Here is a 21,859-nt window from a genome sequence, read left to right on the forward strand (position 1 = left end):
CATGTAGAATAACTGTTTCTTTCCATTACTCTCTATGTGTTACATTGCCAGCATATTCCATGTGCTGACCCGTTTTCGGGCTGCAACGTTAATGTTGCAGACTTTTCAGACGACGATTAAGGAGTTTTAGGTCGTGGTTCTATACTCAGTGATGCCGTTGGAGTTGATGGACTCACTTATCTTCCAAGCCTTCCGTTGTTACCGTTATTAAATGGCCTTAAGCCATATTTATTGTAATAAGTTCTCTTTTGAGACACTCGATATAATAAGTGTGTGATTGCTACTCTGCTATAAATCCTTCAAGTACTGTGTGGTGTCAGCATTATTGATCCAGGGATGACACTGGAGCACAGAGATTGGACCGTTTGAGGTCTGGTCGCTACAAGATGGTATCAGAGCACATGCTGACTGTAGGACACGACCACTAAGCTAAAGACCTAGATCACTACTCACTCTCTTCTCTTCTGACCTTTCATCTTTTCTACTCTTTTAGGATGGCGGATGCAAGGAACAAGTTCACTCAACCGAATGAAGATACACCCTTTGGACGTCACTTGAAGGAAGTCACTAGATACCTGAACATAGGAGTACCGAGCTTCACCGGAACCTACAACACCACTCTACCTGAAGAAGAGCACTGGATGATTCAAGTTCAAGTTCCAGGAAGGACGTTCATGCCAGTCACTGAGCCCATAGAGTTCTCTTTCGATGCACCAACTTGGAATCTAGGAAAGAGCATGGCAGCTCACATCGCCATGGGGCGCATTGGAGAAGTCTGCCGCAATGATCTCACGGATACTATCTACCAGATTTGTGGGCGCCGAGATGAGCACTGGGAGATGATCAGCAACAGAAAGGATAGATCAATTACAGCTTTTATCCAGGAGTTAAACCAGCATATTTGACGTCAGGAGAACCAGATGTGCACCGACATGATAGACCTGAAGAAGGCAAAGACAAGAATCAAGGAACTGGAGGAAGAACTCAAGACTACACGTGAAGATTTTGAAGAAGAAATTGAAGTATTAGTGGAAAAGAATGACGATCTGATCAAGAAGATTGGAATATTCATGGGAGACCCTACACCGGTAGAAGAAGACGAAGAACCTAAGGAGATTCGCCCAGAAGACTACATCATCATCGACGACACCGACTCGGATCCAGATGATAGCGATGATGACTATGTTGATGAAGCTGGAGCAGATATCATGGAGTCTGCAACCGAAGAATATTTCTAGTAGACCACCCCAACAGTAGTAGTCCACCATGTAAATATAGTAGTCCGAGCACTTTTGCGATAGTTAGATCGATTGTATGCCCTTGTTTGATTGATTGAATGAAGTGAATTGTTTGCTTTTGCCTCATGTGCATATGGGTAGTGTTTTCTCTTTAGGCCCCCTCTATTCTTAAATCTCATCTTTTCTAAACTCTCTGATGCCTCCGAGACGTGACCCCGGATTTACCTTTCCACCGGAGCTCACTCAGTTGATCCAGCAGCAGAACACATTGATGTAGTTGCTAGTCTAGAATCAGAACCAGGGGAACAACAACAACAACAACCCACCACCACCACCTGTTGATCACTTAGCCCGTTTTCTTAGGCTGAATCTGCCGGTGTTTTCCAATAGCACTGAGCCGATAGTAGCAGATGATTGGCTCCGCAAGACAGCTAGAGAGTTGACCACAGCAGGATGCACGGATGCGGAGAAGGTGAAGTTTGCCGCACATCAGCTTGAAGGACCCGCAACATCATGGTGGGGGAATTTCACAGCCACTTTCCCTGTCGATACTATCACATGGGACCAGTTTCAGCAGGCTTTTCATACTGCCCATGTTTCAGCAGGAGCTATGGCCATGAAGAAGCGAGAGTTTCGCAACTTGCGCCAAGGAGGACGGACAGTTGGCCAATATGTGGAAGACTTTAGTAAATTAGCACGTTATGCCCCAGATGACGTTGCTACGGATGCAGCAAAGCAGAAGAAATTTCTGGAAGGACTGAATGATGAGTTGAGTATGCAGTTGATGGTAGCAACCTTCAACAACTACCAGGAGTTGGTAGATCGTGCTCTCATGATTGAAGGGAAGCGGCAGCAAATTGAGAATCGCAAGAGGAAGTATGCACAAGGAAAGTACAATTCAGGAGCTCAGCAGAAACCACGATTTACCCCTAGGCCGGGAGGACATTTTCAGCATACCCATGGAGGAGGAAGCTCGCACAATCACAATGGCCCCAAGAATGGTAATGGGAATGGAGGAAGCAACGGCCAGAACCGCACCAACCCATCAACCCCAGCCAAGAAAGACCTGAGCCAAGTCACTTGTTTTAAGTGCCAGAAGACCGGACATTATGCCAATGAATGTCCTGAATCCCAGAATGGAAATGGCAATGGAAGCTCTGGGAAGAAGCCGAACCCGTTCAACAGGGGACAGGTGAACCACGTTAACGTGGAGGAGGTTGAAGAGCAGCCGGATGCAGTAATCGGTAAGTTTTTGGTTAAGTCATTTACTGCACTCGTTCTTTTCGATACTGGTGCATCGCATTCATACATATCAAGGGGATTTGTGGATAAGTATAAACTGCCAACCCAAGCCCTTAGGTCACCCATGTTAGTAACTTCGCCTGGAGCAGAATATATGGCTAGTCTATGGTGTGATCAGTTACCATTAAGAATTGGTAACTATGTTTTTCCCTCAGACCTAATAGTGTTGGAATCCCAAGGATTGGATGTGATATTAGGCATGATTGGTTGTCAAAGTATGAAGGGAATATTGAATGTGCCAGTAAGTTGATTTCACTTACCACCCCAGAAGGGAGAAGGATCAAGTATGTATCCCGACATGTGCCAAAGAGGACTCAGGTAAATTGTTTAACCGGAGTTGTGCAGGAGGAAGTACCAGTAGTGAAGGATTTACCTGAAGTATTTCCAGAAGAGTTGCCAGGCATGCCACCGGATAGAGATATTGAGTTTTTGATTGAGCTTTTGCCAGGCACAGGGCCAATATCAAAGAGACCATATAGGATGCCTGCAAAGGATTTGGTGGAAATTAAGAAGCAGATTAAGGAGTTACTGGATAAAGGATATATTCGCCCAAGTACATCGCCTTGGGGATCGCCAGTACTTCTAGTGGAGAAGAAGGATGGATCGTTAAGGATGGTTGTCGATTATCGAGGATTGAATGAAGTAACCATCAAGAATAATTACCCACTACCGATGATCAATGATCTGTTTGATCGATTGCAAGGAGCTAAGGTATTTTCTAAGATCGATCTGCGATCAGGATACCACCAGTTGAAGATTCGAGAACAGGATATACCTAAGACGGCTTTTACCACCAGGTATGGGTTGTACGAGTATACCGTTATGTCATTTGGTCTGACTAACGCACCTGCATATTTTATGAAAATGATGAACAAAGTGTTTATGGAGTTCTTGGATAAGTTCGTCGTAGTGTTCATTGATGATATCCTAGTTTACTCGAAGAATGAAGAGGAGCATAAGGAACATTTGCGTTTGGTTCTTGGAAAGCTCAGAGAACATCAATTATATGCCAAGTTAGCAAATGTGAGTTTTGGTTGAAGGAAGTTGGATTTCTCGGACACGTTATATCCGGAGAAGGTATAGCAGTAGATCCCACTAAATTTGATACCGTGACCAAGTGGGAAGCACCAACCACCGTGGGAGAGATCCGGAGTTTTCTTGGACTCGCGGGATACTACCGGAGGTTTATTGAGAATTTCTCAAAGATTGCGAAGCCTATGAAGGAGTTGTTGAAGAAGGATACCAAGTTCATATGGACGGAGGAATGTGAGGCTAGTTTTCAGGAGTTGAAGAAACGTTTGGTTACCTCACCCGTGTTGATTTTACCGGATCAGACCAAGGATTATGAGGTGTATTGCGACACTTCACGTCGAGGACTTGGAGCAGTGCTTATGCAGAAAGGGAGAGTTGTTTCATATGCCTCACGACAACTTAAGCCTCATGAGTTGAATTATGCTACGCATGATTTGGAGTTAGCAGCCGTAGTGCATGCATTGAAGACTTGGAGACATTTTCTGATTGGAAACCATTACGAGGTGTACACGGATCACAAGGTTTGAAGTATATTTTCACACAGAAGGAGTTGAACCTCAGACAAAGGAGATGGTTGGAGCTCATCAAGGATTATGATATGAAATTGCATTATCACCCCGGAAAGGCTAACGTAGTAGCTGACGCATTAATCCGTAAGAGCCATGTCAACACCCTAATGACGGGAGATTTACCGAGGGAGTTAGCCGAAAATCTTCGAGAGCTATGTTTAGAAATAGTTCCAAGAGGCTATGTAGCAGCATTGGAGATTCAGTCTACTTTGATGGATAAGATCAGAGAAGCTCAAAGGACTGACAAGGAGATTGCTTCTATTAAGGAGAAAATGAGCAAAGGAAAAGCTAAGGGATTTCGTGAGGATGAGCACGATACCCTATGGTTTGAAGACCGTGTCTATGTACCAAATGATTCGGAGATCAGGAAGTTTAATTCTGCAAGAGGCCCATGACTCACCATACTCGATTCACCCAGGAAATACCAATATGTATTTGGATTTGAAGGATATTTTCTGGTGGACCGGAATGAAGAAGGATATTGCGGAATATGTAGCAGTTTGTGATGTATGTCAGAGAGTGAAGGCAGAGCATCAGAAGCCAGCAGGATTGCTACAACCATTGCCGATACCCGAATGGAAGTGGGATAAGCTAGGCATGGATTTTATTACAGGATTGCCCAGAACACGTTCAGGCTATGACTCGATATGGGTTGTAGTCGATCGTTTGACAAAGGTAGCTCATTTCATTCCAGTGAAGACTACCTATACCAGTGCAAAGTTGGCAAGGATATACATGACCAGGATCATATGTCTGCATGGAGTTCCAAGGAGCATTGTATCAGATAGAGGAACCCAGTTGTTGGGGATCGTAGCAGAAATTTAAAATTTTCTACGCATCACCAAGATCAATCTATGGAGTAATCTAGCAACGAGGGGAAGGAGAGTGGATCTACATACCCTTGTAGATCGCTAAGCGGAAGCGTTCAAGTGAACGGGGTTGATGAAGTCGTACTCGTCGTGATCCAAATCACCGATGATCCTAAAGCCGAACGGACGGCACCTCCGCGTTCAAAACACGTACGGAACGGAGATGTCTCCCACGCCTTGATCCAGTAAGGAGGAGGGAGAGGTTGAGGAAGAAGTCCAACAGCACGACGGCGTGGTGGTGGAGGAGCTTGTGATTCTCCGGCAGGGCTTCGCCAAGCACCATGGAGGAGGAGGAGAAGGTAGGAGGAGGGAGGGCTGCGCCAGGTTCAAGGGTGTGGCCGCCCTCCCACCCCTCCACTATTTATAGGTGGGGGGAGAGGGGGACCGGCCCCCTAGATCCCATCTAGGGTTGGGGGCGGCAGCCAAGGGGGGGAGGAGTGCCTCCCAAGTCAAGTGGAGGCCCTCCCCCTTAGGGTTTCCCCTCTCCCATGCGCATGGGCTTTGGGGGGGCTGGTGCCCTTGGCCCATTAAGGTTAGGGCGCCTCCCTACAGCCCATGCTGCTGTATTGGACGTGGTGGAACATTTTCCGGACCTCCGGACCCCTCCGGAATCCTCCGGAACCTTCCGGAAGCTTCCCGGTACAATACCGGAAAAAACCGAACTTTTCCCGGAACCCGAACAACAACTTTCCATATATAAATCTTTACCTCCGGACCATTCCGGAACTCCTCGTGACGTCCGGGATCTCATCCGGGACTCCGGACAACATTCGGTAATCACATACAAGTCTTCCTAATAACCCTAGCGTCATCGAACCTTAAGTGTGTAGACCCTACGGGTTCGGGAACCATGCAGACATGACTGAGACAACTCTCTGGCCAATAACCAACAGCGGGATCTGGATACCCATGTTGGCTCCCACATGTTCCACGATGATCTCATCGGATGAGCCACAATGTCGAGGATTCAATCAATCTCGTATTCAATTCCCTTTGTCCAGCGGTATTGTACTTGCCCGAGATTCGATCGTCGGTATCCCGATACCTTGTTCAATCTCGTTACCGGCAAGTCTCTTTACTTGTTCCATAACACATCATCCCGTGATCAACTCCTTGGTCACATTGTGCACATTATGATGATGTCCTACTGAGTGGGCCCAGAGATACCTCTCCATTTACACGGAGTGACAAATCCCAGTCTCGATTCGTGCCAACCCAACAAACACTTTCGGAGATACCTGTAGTGTACCTTTATAGCCACCCAGTTACGTTGTGACGTTTGGCACACCCAAAGCACTCCTACGGTATTCGGGAGTTGCACAATCACATGGTCTAAGGAAATGATACTTGACATTAGAAAAGCTTTAGCAAACGAACTACACGATCTTTGTGCTAGGCTTAGGATTGGGTCTTGTCCATCACATCATTCTCCTAATGATGTGATCCCGTTATCAACGCCATCCAATGTACATGGTTAGGAAACCGTAACCATCTATTGATCAACGAGCTAGTCAACTAGAGGCTTACTAGGGACATGGTGTTGTCTATGTATCCACACATGTATCTGAGTTTCCTATCAATACAATTCTAGCATGGATAATAAACGATTATCATGAACAATGAAATATATAATAATAACTAATTTATTATTGCCTCTAGGGCATATTTCCAACAGTCTCCCACTTGCACTAGAGTCAATAATCTAGTTCACATCGCCATGTGACCAACATCCAAAGAGTTTACTAGAGTCACTAATCTAGTTCACATCATTATGTGATTAATACTCAATGAGTTCTGGGTTTGATCATGTTATGCTTGTGAGAGAGGTTGTAGTCAACGGGTCTTGCCATATTCAGATCCCTATGTACTTCGCAAAACTTTATGTCATATCATAGATGCTGCTACCACGTTCCACTTGGAGCTATTCCAAATTGTTGCTCCCTTATATGTATCCGGTATCTCTACTCGGAGCTATCCGGATAGGTGTTAAGCTTGCATCGACGTAACTCTTTACATCGAACTCTTTATCACCTCCATAACCGAGAAACATTTCCTTATTCCTCTATGGATAATTTTGACCGCTATCTGGTGATCTACTCCTAGATCACTTTGTACCCTCTTGCCAGACATGTGGCAAGGCACACATCAGGTGCGGTACTCAGCATGGCATACCGTATAGAGCCTATGACAAGAGCATAGGGGACGACCTTCGTCCTTCCTCTTTCTTCTGCCGTGGTCAATCTTTGAGTCTTACTCAACTTCACACCTTACAACTCAGGTAAGAACCCCTTCTTTGACTGGTCTATTTTGAACTCCTTCAAAACATGTCAAGGTGTGCGTTCTTTGAAAGTATCATCAGGCGTCTTGATCTATCTATAGATCTTGATGCCCAATATGTAAGCAGCTTTATCCAGGTCTTCCTTTGAAAAACACTCTTCAAACAACCGTTTATGCTTTCCAGAAATTCTACATTATTTCGAATCAGCAATATGTCATCCACATATACTTATCAGAAATGTTGTAGTGCTCCCACTCACTTTCTTGTAAATAAAAGTTTCTAGCAAACATTGTATAAACCTAAAAGCTTTGATCACTCCATCAAAACATATATTCCGATTCCGAGATGCTTGCTCTAGTCCATAGAAGGATTGCTGGAGCCAGCATACCTTTTAGCATCCTTAGGATCGTCAAAACCTTTTATTGTATCACATACAACTTTTCTTATGAAAACTGGTAAGAAAACTTGTTTTGACATCCATCTGTAAGATTTCATAATCGAAAATACAGCTAATGCTAACATGATTCCGACGGACTTAAGCATCGCTACGGGTGAGAAATTCTCATCGTAGTCAACTCCTTGAACTTGTGAAAAGACTCTTTCCCACAAGTCGAGCTTCATAGACGGTAACATTACCGCCCACATCCGTCTTCTTCTTAAAGATCCATTTATCTCAATGGCTTGCCGATCATCGGGCAAGTCCACCAAAGTCCATTCTTTGTTCTGATACATGGATCCTGTCTCGGATTTCATGGCTTCTAACCATTTGTCGGAATACGGGCCCACCATCGCTTCTCCATAGCTCGTAGGTTCATTGTTGTCTAACAACATGATATCTAAGACAGGATTACCGTACCACTCAGGAGTAGTACATATCCTTGTCGACCTACGAGGTTCGATAGCAACTTGATCCGAAGCTTCATGATCACTATCATTAACTTCCTATTCAATAGACGTAGGTGCCACAGAAAACATCTTTCTGTGTTGCATCACTCTCTGGTTGAAGTAAAGGTTCGACAACCTCATCAAGTTCTATCTTCCTCCCACTCAATTCTTTCGAGAGAAACTCCTTCTCGAGAAAGGACCCGTTCTTAGCGACAAACAATTTGCCCTCGGATCTGAGATAGAAGGTATACCCAACTGTCACCTTTGGGTATCCTATGAAGATGTGTTTGTCCGCTTTTGGGTTCGAGCTTCTCCTACTAAAGCCTTAAGCATCGCAGCCCCAAACATTAAGAAATGACAACTTTGGTTTCTTGCCAAACCAATGTTCATACAACGTCGTATCAACGGACTTATATGGTGTCCTATCTAAAGTGAATGGAGCTGTCTCTAATGCATAACCTCAAAATAATAGCGGTAGATCGGTAAGAGACATCATAGATCGCACCATATCTCATAAGGTTTGATTACGACGTCCGGACACACCATTACCTTGTGGTGTTCCAGGTGGCTTCAACTGCGAAACAATTCCACAATGTCTTAAGTGATTGCCAAACTCATAACTCAGAAAATCCCCTTTTGATCAGATCGTAGGAACATGATCTTCTTTGTTATGATGATTCTTAACTTCACTCTGAAATCGCTTGAACTCTTCAAACGTTTTAGACTTGTGCTTCATTAGGTAGATATACCTATATCTACCCAAATCGTCAGTGAAGATGAGAAAATAGCAATATCCACCGCACGCTTCAATTCTCATTGGATCACACGCATCAGCATGCATGATTTCCAACAAGTCACTTGCCTGTTTCATTGTACCTAAAAACGGGGTCTTAGTCATCCTGCCCATGAGGCATGGCTCGCATGTGTCAAGTGATTCAAAATCAAGTGACTCCAAACATCCATCGACATGGAGTTTCTTCATGCATCTTACGCCAATATGACCTAAGCGACAGTGCCACGAGAAAGTGGTACTATCATTATTAACTCTACATCTTTTGGCGTGAACATGTGTATTACCACGACCGAGATTCAATGAACCATTCACATAGGGTGCATGACCATGAAAGGTATCATTCATGTAAACAGAATAACCATTATTCTCTAACTTAAATGAATGACCGTATTGCAATGAACATGATCTAATCATATTCATGCTCAACGTAGACACCTGATAACATTTATCTAGGTTCAATACTAATCCCGAAGGCAGATGGAGCGTGCGATGGTGATCTCATCAACTTTGGAAACACTTCCAACACACATCGTCACCTCGCCCTTAGCTAATCTCCGTTTAGTCCGTAGCTTTTGCTTCAAGTCACCAATAATAGCAACTGAACCGGTATCCAATACCCAGGTGCTACCAGGAGTACTAGTGAGGTACACATTAATAACACGTATATACTTTGAAGTTGCCAGCCTTCTTATCTACCATGCATTTGGGGTAATTCCGCTACCAGTGACCGTTCCCCTTACAATAGAAGCACTTAGTCTCGGGTTTGGGTTCAACCTTGGGTTCCTTCACTGGAGCGGCAACTGGTTTGCCATCCATGAAGTTTCCCTTCTAGCCCTTGCCCTTCTTGAAACCAGTGGTCTTGTTAAACCATCAACACTTGATGCTCCTTCTTGATTTCTACCTTTTGCAGTCCTAAGCACCGCGAACAGCTCCGGGATCAAATCCATCCCTTGCATGTCATAGTTCATCACGAAGATCTAGTAGCTTAGTGATAGTGTCTAGAGAACTCCATCAAACACTATCTTATCTGGAAGTTTAACTCCCACTTGATTTAAGTGATTGTAGCACCCAGCCATTCTGAGCACATGCTCACTAGCTGAGCTATTCTCCTCCATCTTGATGGCAAAAGAACTCGTCAGAGGTCTCACACCTCTCAACACGGGCATGAGCCTGAAATCCCAATTTCAGCTCTTGAAACATCTCATATGTTCTATGGCGTTCAAAACGTCATTGGAATCCCGATTCTAAGCCGTAAAGTATGGTGCACTAAACTATCAAGTAGCCATCAGGATGTGTTTGTCAGGTGTTCACAACATCCACAGACAACGTTGTAGGGGTTTGCACATCGAGCGGTGTATCAAAGACATAAGCCTTCTGTGTAGCAGTGAGGACACTCCTCGGACTACGGACCTAGTCCGCATCATTGCTTACAATATCTTTCAACTTAATCTTTCTCTAGGAACGTATTGAAATAGGGAGCTACAACGTGAGCTATTTATCTACAATATATTTGCAAAGACAATTTAGACTATGTTCATGATAATTGAGTTCATCTAATCAAATTATTTAATGAACTCCCACTCAGATAGACATCCCTCTAGTCATCTAAGTGAAACATGATCCGAATCGACTAGGCCGTGTCCGATCATCACATGAGATGGACTAGTCATCAACGGTGAACATCTCATGTTTATCATATCTTCTATACGACTCATGTTCGACCTTTCGGTCTTCCGTGTTCCGAGGCCATGTCTGTACATGCTAGGCTCGTCAAGTCAACCTAAAGTGTATTGCATGTGTAAATCTGGCTTACACCCGTTGTATTCGAACGTTAGAATCTATCACACCCGATCATCACATGGTGCTTCGAAACGACGAACCTTCGCAACGGTGCACAGTTAGGGGGAACACTTTCTTGAAATTATTGCGAGGGATCATCTTATTTAAGCTACCGTCGTTCTAAGAAAATAAGATGTAAAACATGATAAACATCACATGCAATCAAATAGTGACATGATATGGCCAATATCATTTTGCTCCTTTTGATCTCCATCTTCGGGGCTCCATGATCATCGTTGTCATCGGCATGACACCATGATCTCCATCATCATGATCTCCATCATCGTGTCTTCTTGAAGTTGTCTCGTCATCTATTACTTCTACTACTATGGCTAATGCTTTAGCAATAAAGTAAAGTAATTACATGACGTTTATGTTGACACGCAGGTCATAAATAAATTAAGACAACTCCTATGGCTCCTGTCGGTTGTCATACTCATCGACATGCAAGTCGTGATTCCTATTACAAGAACATTATCAATCTCATACATCACATATATCATTCATAACATCCTTTTGGCCATATCACATCACAAGGCATATGCTGCAAAAACAAGTTAGACGTCCTCTAATTGTTGTTGCAAGTTTTTACGTGGCTGCTATAGGTTTCTAGCAAGAACGTTTCTTACCTACGCGAAAACCACAACGTGATATGCCAATTTCTATTTACCCTTCATAAGGACCCTTTTCATCGAATCCGATCCGACTAAAGTGGGAGAGACAGACACCCGCTAGCCACCTTATGCAACTAGTGCATGTCAGTCGGTGGAACCAGTCTCATGTAAGAGTACGTGTAAGGTCGGTCCGGGCCGCTTCATCCCACGATGCCGCCGAATCAAGATAAGACATGTAACTCCAAGTAAATTGACAATATCGACGCCCACAACTGCTTTGTGTTCTACTCGTGCATAGAAACTACGCATAGACCTAGCTCATGATGCCACTGTTGGGGATCGTAGCAGAAATTTAAAATTTTCTACGCATCACCAAGATAAATCTATGGAGTAATCTAGCAACGAGGGGAAGGAGAGTGCATCTACATACCCTTGTAGATCACTAAGCGGAAGCGTTCAAGTGAACGGGGTTGATGAAGTCGTACTCGTCGTGATCCAAATCACCGATGATCCTGAAGGAAATATGCCCTAGAGAGGAAATATGCCCTAGAAGCAATAATAAAGTTATTATTTATTTCCTTATATCATGATAAATGTTTATTATTCATGCTAGAATTGTATTATCCGGAAACATAATACTTGTGTGAATACATAGACAAACTAAACGTCACTAGTGTGCCTCTACTTGACTAGCTCGTTAATCGAAAATGGTTATGTTTCCTAACCATAGACATGTGTTGTCATTTGATTAACGGGATCACATCATTAGGAGAATGATGTGATTGACATGACCCATTCCATTAGCTTAGCACCCGATCATTTAGTATGTTGCTATTGCTTTCTTCATGACTTATACATGTTCCTATGACTATGAGATTATGCAACTCCCGTTTGCCGGAGGAACACTTTGTGTGCTACCAAACGTCACAACGTAACTGGATGATTATAAAGGAACTCTACAGGTGTCTCCAAAGGTACATGTTGGGTTGGCGTATTTTGAGATTAGGATTTGTCACTCCGATTGTCGGAGAGGTATCTCTGGGCCCTCTTGGTAATGCACATCACATAAGCCTTGCAAGCATTGTAACTAATGAGTTAGTTGCGAGATGATGTATTACGAAACGAGTAAAGAGACTTGCCGGTAACGAGATTGAACTAGGTATTGAGATACCTACGATCGAATCTCGGGCAAGTAACATACCGATGACAAAGGGAACAACGTATGTTGTTATGCGGTCTGACCGATAAAGATCTTCGTAGAATATGTAGGAGCCAATATGAGCATCCAGGTTCCGCTATTGGTTATTGACCGGAGACGTGTCTCGGTCATGTCTACATTGTTCTCGAACCCGTAGGGTCCGCACGCTTAATGTTACGATGACATTTTCATTATGAGTTTATATATTTTGATGTACCGAAGTTTGTTCGGAGTCCCGGATGTGATCACGGACATGACGAGGAGTCTCGAAATGGTCGAGACATAAAGATTGATATATTGGAAGCCTATGTTTGGACATCGGAAGTGTTTCGGGTGAAATCGGCATTTTACCGGAGTACCGGGAGGTTACCGGAACCCCCGGTAACCATGGGCCTTAATGGGCCTAGTGGAGGAAGAGGAGAGGAGGCCTAGGGGCTGCCGCGCGCCCCTCCCCCCCAAGTCCGAATTGGACAAGGAGGGGGGCGGCGCCCCCCTTTCCTTTCTTCCCTCTCCTCCTTCCCCCCAAGTCCTAATCCAACTAGGGAAAGGGGGAGTCCTACTCCGGTAGGAGTAGGACTCCTCCGGCGCGCCTCCTCCTAGGGCCGGCCGCACCCCCCTTGCTCCTTTATATACGGGGGCAGGGGGCACCTCTAGACACACAAGTTGATCTTCAAGATCGTTCTCTTAGCCGTGTGCGGTGCCCCCTCCACCATAGTCCTCATAATATTGTAGTGGTGCTTAGGCGAAGCCCTGCGACAGTAGAACATCAAGATCGTCACCACACCGTCGTGCTGACGGAACTCTTCCCCGACACTTTGCTGGATCGGAGTCCGGGGATCGTCATCGAGCTGAACGTGTGCTAGAACTCGGAGGTGCCGTAGTTTCGGTGCTTGATCGGTCGGGCCGTGAAGACGTACGACTACATCAACCGCGTTGTCATAACGCTTCCGCTGTCGGTCTACGAGGGTATGTAGACAACACTCTCCCCTCTCGTTGCTATGCATCACCATGATCTTGCGTGTGCGTAGGAATTTTTTTGAAATTACTACGTTCCCCAACAGTGGCATCCGAGCCTAGGTTTTATGTGTTGATGTTATTGCATGAGTAGAACACAAGTGAGTTGTGGGCGATATAAGTCATACTGCTTACCAGCATGTCATACCTTGGTTCGGCGGTAGTGTTGGATGAAGCGGCCCGGACCGACATTACGCGTACGCTTACGCGAGACTGGTTCTACCGACGTGCTTTGCACACAGGTGGCTGGCGGGTGTCAGTTTCTCCAACTTTAGTTGAACCGAGTGTGGCTACGCCCGGTCCTTGCGAAGGTTAAACAACACCAACTTGACAAGCTATCATTGTGGTTTTTGATGCGTAGGTAAGATTGGTTCTTGCTTAAGCCCGTAGCAGCCACGTAAAACTTGCAACAAACAAAGTAGAGGATGTCTAACTTGTTTTTGCAGGGCATGTTGTGATGTGATATGGTCAAGACATGATGCTAAATTTTATTGTATGAGATGATCATGTTTTGTAACCGAGCTATCGGCAACTGGCAGGAGCCATATGGTTATCGCTTTATTGTATGCAATGCAATCGCCCTGTAATGCTTTACTTTATCACTAAGCGGTAGCGATAGTCGTAGAAGCATAAGATTGGCGAGACGACAACGATACTACGATGGAGATCAAGGTGTCGCGCCGGTGACGATGGTGATCATGACGGTGCTTCGAAGATGGAGATCGCAAGCACAAGATGATGATGGTCATATCATATCACTTATATTGATTGCATGTGATGTTTATCTTTTATGCATCTTATCTTGCTTTGATTCACGGTAGCATTTTAAGATGATCTCTCACTAACTATCAAGAAGTGTTCTCCCTGAGTATGCACCGTTGTGAAAGTTCTTCGTGCTGAGACACCACGTGATGATCGGGTGTGATAGGCTCTACGTTCAAATACAACGGGTGCAAAACAGTTGCACACGCGGAATACTCAGGTTATACTTGACGAGCCAAGCATATACAAATATGGCCTCGGAACACGGAGACCGAAAGGTCGAGCATGAATCATATAGTAGATATGATCAACATAATGATGCTCACTGATGAAGCTACTCCATCTCACGTGATGATCGGACATGGTTTAGTTGATTTGGATCACATGATCACTTAGAGGATTAGAAGGATGTCTATCTAAGTGGGATTTCTTTAGTAATATGATTAATTGAACTTAAATTTATCATGAACTTAGTACCTGATAGTATCTTGCTTGTTTATGTTTGATTGTAGATAGATGGCCCGTGCTGTTGTTCCGTTGAATTTTAATGCGTTCCTTGAGAAAGCAAAGTTGAAAGATGATGGTAGCAATTACACGGACTGGGTCCGTAACTTGAGGATTATACTCATTGCTGCACAGAAGAATTACGTCCTGGAAGCACCGTTGGGTGCCAGGCCTGCTGCTGGAGCAACACCAGATGTTATGAACGTCTGGCAGAGCAAAGCTGATGACTACTTGATAGTTCAGTGTGCCATGCTTTACGGCTTAGAATCGGGACTTCAACGACGTTTTGAATGTCATGGAACATATGAGATGTTCCAGGAGTTGAAGTTAATATTTCAAGCAAATGCCCGGATTGAGAGAAATGAAGTCTCCAATAAGTTCTATAGCTGCAAGATGGAGGAGAACAGTTCTGTCAGTGAGCATATACTCAAAATGTCTGGGTATAATAATAACTTGATTCAATTGGGAGTTAATCTTCCAGATGATTGCGTCATTGACAGAATTCTCCAATCACTTCCACCTAGCTACAAGAGCTTCGTGATGAACTATAATATGCAAGGGATGAATAAGACAATTCCCGAGCTCTTCGCAATGCTGAAAGCTGCGGAGGTAGAAATCAAGAAGGAGCATCAAGTGTTGATGGTCAACAAGACCACTAGTTTCAAGAAAAAAGGCAAAGGGAAGAAGGGGAACTTCAAAAAGAACAGCAAGCAAGTTTCTGCTCAGGAGAAGAAACCCAAATCTGGACCTAAGCCTGAAACTGAGTGCTTCTACTGCAAGCAGACTGGTCACTGAAAGCGGAACTGCCCCAAGTATTTGGCGGATAAGAAGGATGGCAAGGTGAACAAAGGTATATGTGATATGCATGTTATTGATGTGTACCTTACTAATGCTCGCAGTAGCACCTGGGTATTTGATACTGGTTCTATTGCTAATATTTGCAACTCGAAACAGGGACTACGGATTAAGCGAAGATTGGCTAAGGACGAGGTGACGATGCGCGTGGGAAATGGTTCCAAAGTCGATGTGATCGTGGTCGGCACGCTACCTCTACATCTACCTTCGGGATTAGTATTAGACCTAAATAATTGTTATTTGGTGCTAGCGTTGAGCATGAACATTATATCTGGATCTTGTTTGATGCGAGATGGTTATTCATTTAAATCAGAGAATAATGGTTGTTCTATTTATATGAGTAATATCTTTTATGGTCATGCATTCTTGAAGAGTGGTCTATTCTTATTAAATCTCGATAGTAGTGACACACATATTCATAATGTTGAAGCCAAAAGATGCAGAGTTGATAATGATAGTGCAACTTATTTGTGGCACTGCCGTTTGGGTCATATCGGTGTAAAGCACATGAAGAAACTCCATACTGATGGACTTTTGGAACCACTTGATTATGAATCACTTGGTACTTGCGAACCGTGCCTTATGGGTAAGATGACCAAAACACCGTTCTCCGGAACTATGGAGAGAGCAACAGATTTGTTGGAAATCATACATATAGATGTATGTGGTCCAATGAATGTTGAGGCTCGTGGCGGATATCGTTATTTTCTCACCTTCATAGATGACTTAAGCAGATATGGGTATATCTACTTAATGAAACATAAGTATGAAACATTTGAAAAGTTCAAAGAATTTCAGAGTGAAGTTGAAAATCATCGTAACAAGAAAATAAAGTTTCTACGATCTGATCGTGGAGGAGAATATTTGAGTTACGAGTTTGGTGTATATTTGAAACAATGCGGAATAGTTTCGCAACTCACGCCACCCGGAACACCACAGCGTAATGGTGTGTCCGAACGTCGTAATCGTACTTTACTAGATATGGTGTGATCTATGATGTCTCTTACTGATTTACCGCTATCGTTTTGGGGTTATGCTTTAGAGACGGCCGCATTCACGTTAAATAGGGCACCATCGAAATCCGTTGAGACGACGCCTTATGAACTATGGTTTGGCAAGAAACCAAAGTTTTCGTTTCTTAAAGTTTGGGGCTGCGATGCTTATGTGAAAAAGCTTCAACCTGATAAGCTCGAACCCAAATCGGAGAAATGTGTCTTCATAGGATATCCAAAGGAAACTATTGGATACACCTTCTATCACTGATCCGAAGGCAAGACTTTTGTTGCTAAATTTGGAAACTTTCTAGAGAAGGAGTTTCTCTCGAAAGAAGTGAGTGGGAGGAAAGTAGAACTTGATGAGGTAACTGTACCTACTCCCTTATTGGAAAGTAGTACATCACAGAAACCGGTTTCTATGACACCTACACCAATTAGTGAGGAAGCTAATGACGATGATCATGAAACTTCAGAACAAGTTTCTACTGAACCTCGTAGATCAACCAGAGTAAGATCCGCACCAGAGTGGGGTAATCCTGTTCTGGAAGTCATGCTACTAGATCATGATGAACCTACGAACTATGAAGAAGCGATGGTGAGCCCAGATTCCGCAAAATGGCTTGAAGCCATGAAATCTGAGATGGGATCCATGTATGAGAACAAAGTGTGGACTTTGGTTGACTTGCCCATTGATCGGCAAGCAATTGAGAATAAATGGATCTTCAAGAAGAAGGCCGACGCTGACGGTAATGTTACTGTCTACAAAGCTCGACTTGTCGCAAAAGGTTTTCGACAAGTTCAAGGGATTGACTATGATGAGACCTTCTCACTCGTAGCGATGCTTAAGTCTGTCCGAATCATGTTAGCAATTGCCGCATTTTATGATTATGAAATTTGGAAGATGGATGTCAAAACTGCATTCCTGAATGAATTTCTAAAAGAAGAGTTGTATATGATGCAGCCGGAAGGTTTTGTCGATCCAAAAAGGAGCTAACAAAGTGTGCAAGCTCCAGCGATCCATTTATGGACTGGTGCAAGCCTCTCGGAGTTGGAATAAACGCTTTGATAGTGTAATCAAAGCATTTGGGTTTGTACAGACTTTTGGAGAAGCCTGTATTTACAAGAAAGTGATTGGGAGCTCTGTAGCATTTCTGATATTATATGTGGATGACATATTACTAATCGGAAATGATATAGAATTTCTGGATAGCATAAAGGGATACTTGAATAAGAGTTTTTCAATGAAAGACCTCGGTGAAGCTGCTTACATATTGGGCATTAAGATCTATAGAGATAGATCAAGACGCTTAATTGGACTTTCACAAAGCACATACCTTGACAAAGTTTTGAAGAAGTTCAAAATGGATCAAGCAAAGAAAGGATTCTTGCCTGTGTTACAAGGTGTGAAATTGAGTAAGACTCAATGCCCGACCACTGCAGAAGATAGAGAGAAAATGAAAGATGTTCCCTATGCTTCAGCCATAGGCTCTATCATGTATGCAATGCTGTGTACCAGACCTGATCTATGTCTTGCTATAAGTCTAGCAGGGAGGTACCAAAGTAATCCAGGAGTGAATCACTGGACAGCGGTCAAGAACATCCTGAAATACCTGAAAAGGACTAAGGATATGTTTCTCGTATATGGAGGTGACAAAGAGCTCATCGTAAATGGTTACGTTGATGCAAGCTTTGACACTGATCCGGACGATTCTAAATCGCAAACCGGATACGTGTTTACATTAAACGGTGGAGCTATCAGTTGGTGCAGTTCTAAACAAAGCGTTGTGGCGGGATCTACATGTGAAGCGGAGTACATAGCTGCTTCGGAAGCAGCAAACGAAGGAGTCTGGATGAAGGAGTTCATATCTGATCTAGGTGTCATACCTAGTGCATCGGGTCCAATGAAAATCTTTTGTGACAATACTGGTGCAATTGCCTTGGCAAAGGAATCCAGATTTCACAAGAGAACCAAACACATCAAGAGATGCTTCAATTCCATCCGGGATCTAGTCCAGGTGGGAGACATAGAGATTTGCAAAATACATACGGATCTGAATGTAGCAGACCCGTTGACTAAGCCTCTTCCACGAGCAAAACATGATCAGCACCAAAGCTCCATGGGTGTTAGAATCATTACTATGTAATCTAGATTATTGACTCTAGTGCAAGTGGGATACTGAAGGAAATATGCCCTAGAGGCAATAATAAAGTTATTATTTATTTCCTTATATCATGATAAATGTTTATTATTCATGCTAGAATTGTATTATCCGGAAACATAATACTTGTGTGAATACATAGACAAACTAAATGTCACTAGTGTGCCTCTACTTGACTAGCTCGTTAATCGAAGATGGTTATGTTTCCTAACCATAGACATGTGTTGTCATTTGATTAACGGGATCACATCATTAGGAGAATGATGTGATTGACATGACCCATTCCATTAGCTTAGCACTCGATCGTTTAGTATGTTGCTATTGCTTTCTTCATGACTTATACATACATGTTCCTATGACTATGAGATTATGCAACTCCCGTTTACCGGAGGAACACTTTGTGTGCTACCAAATGTCACAACGTAACTGGGTGATTATAAAGGTGCTCTACAAGTGTCTCCGAAGGTACTTGTTGGGTTGGCGTATTTCGAGATTAGGATTTGTCACTCCGACTGTCGGAGAGGTATCTCTGGTCCCTCTCGGTAATGCACATCACTTAAGCCTTGCAAGCATTGCAACTAATGAGTTAGTTGCGGGATGATGTATTACGAAACGAGTAAAGAGACTTGCCGGTAACGAGATTGAACTAGGTATTGAGATACCGACGATCGAATCTCGGGCAAGTAACATACCGATGACAAAGGGAACAACGTATGTTGTTATGCGGTCTGACCGATAAAGATCTCCATAGAAAATGTAGGATCCAATATGAGCATCCAGATTCCGCTATTGGTTATTGACCAGAGACATGTCTCGGTCATGTCTACATTGTTCTCGAACCCGTAGGGTTCGCACGCTTAACGTTACGATGACAGTTTCATTATGAGTTTATATATTTTGATGTACCGAAGGTTGTTCGGAGTCCCGGATATCATCACGGACATGACGAGGAGTCTCAAAATGGTCGAGACATGAAGATTGATATATTGGAAGCCTATGTTTGGACATCGGAAGTGTTCCAGGTGAAATCGGCATTTTACCGGAGTACCGGGAGGTTACCGGAACCCCCCGGTAACCTAATGGGCCTTAATGGGCCTAGTGGAGGAACTGGAGAGGAGGCCAAGGGTCAGCCACGTGCCCCTTCCCCCCTCAGTCCGAATTGGACAAGGAGGGGGGTCGGCGCCCCCCCCCTTTCCTTTTCCCTCTCTCTCCTTCCCCCCAAGTCCTAGTCCAACATGGAAAGGGGGGAGTCCTACTCCCAGTAGGAGTAGGACTCCTCCTGGAGCGCCCCTTGCCTGGCCGCACCTCCTCCCCCTTGCTCCTTTATATACAGGGGCAGGGGGGCACCCCAGAGACAACAGTTGATCATTGATCTCTTAGTCGTGTGCGGTGCCCCCCTCCACCATAGTCCTCGATAATATTGTAGTGGTGCTTAGGCGAAGACCTGCGACAGTAGAACATCAAGATCGTCACCACACCGTCGTGCTGACGGAACTCTTCCCCGACATTCTGCTGGATCGGAGTCCGGGGATCGTCATCGAGCTGAACATGTGCTAGAACTCGGAGGTGCCGTAGTTTCGGTGCTTGATCGGTCGGGCCGTAAAGACGTTCGACTACATCAACCGCGTTGTGCTAACGCTTCCGCTTTCGTTCTACGAGGGTACGTGGACAACACTCTCCCTTCTCGTTGCTATGCATCACCATGATCTTGCGTGTGCATAGGAAATTTTTTGAAATTACTACGTTCCCCAACACGTGCGTAGCACTGACCCTAGGGGTGGGCTATGATGCGGTAGATACACCGTGGCACGGTGTACCGGGCGCCCGTTTGGTGTCTCGGGAACCCTGCACACATCGTTTGGGGCTGTGAGCGAAACCCCGACCGGATCTCCTCACGGATGGAACCCGAATAGGCGATAAACCTGGACTAGAGACTTGTGTGGTTAGTCAGGTCGTGGTCTACACCCACGTCGGCTTTTGCTTGAAGTCTGTCGAGCACATGTCGTGTGCAGACGCTAAGTCGTGGAAATATGTGTGAAGAAGTACACCCCTGCAGGGTTATAAATGATCTATTCGAATAGTCGCGTCCGTGGTAAAGGACTTATGGGTTGCATGTACAGTTCATAGACAAGTGGAAGTGGATACTCTAAAATGCGCAAGATAAGCGTGAGTGCTATGGATGGCGTTCTCGTAGGGACACGGGAGCGGATCCATAGTGGTGTATTGTTATGGTGAATATGTGGACTCGTGTGCGCCACCTCAAAAGAGTTACTTGCAGTCATAGTTTAGGATAGCCACCGAGTCAAAGCTGGCTTGCTGCAGTTAAACTCCACCACCCCCTTTGTTTCTACCGATGCATATGTAGCTAGTTCTGATGTAAGTCTTGCTGGGTACATTTGTACTCATGTTTGCTCAATTTATGTTTTGTAGAGAGACTTCTGTCTCGCTAGTAGTTCCGCGTGGACTTCAACGTTTAGCTTGTTACCTCAGCTACGATCTTGTGCCCTCGGTAGGGTCTTGTAGATAGTCAGGCTTCTCAGCCTTTTTCATTTGTAGTTGTCTGTACTAAGACAAGTTAAGCTTCCGCATGTTCTTGTTGCTTGTATGCTCTGTATGTTGGGTCATGAGACCCATGTTTGTAATATCTGGCTCTTCGGAGCCTAATGAATCAATATTTTTGAGTTGTAGAGTTTTGTTGTGATTCCATGTTGTATTTACACATATCGGGCATATTGTGTGTATGATTGAAATGTTTGGTATGTGTGGGATCCGACAACCTAGTTGTTTATCCTTGGTAGCCTCTCTTATGGGGAAATGTAGTCTAGTGCTTCCACTGAGCCATGGTAGTCTGCTACAGCCCAGTTTACCAGAGTCCTGCTAGCCCAGTTACTACTGCTCCAGAACACCTAGACTGGTCGGCATGTGTCCCACTTCGTTCCTGTGTCTGTCCTTT

This window comes from Triticum urartu, chromosome 3 (assembly GCF_003073215.2).
Source record: "Triticum urartu cultivar G1812 chromosome 3, Tu2.1, whole genome shotgun sequence".
Classification (NCBI taxonomy): Eukaryota; Viridiplantae; Streptophyta; class Magnoliopsida; order Poales; family Poaceae; genus Triticum; species Triticum urartu.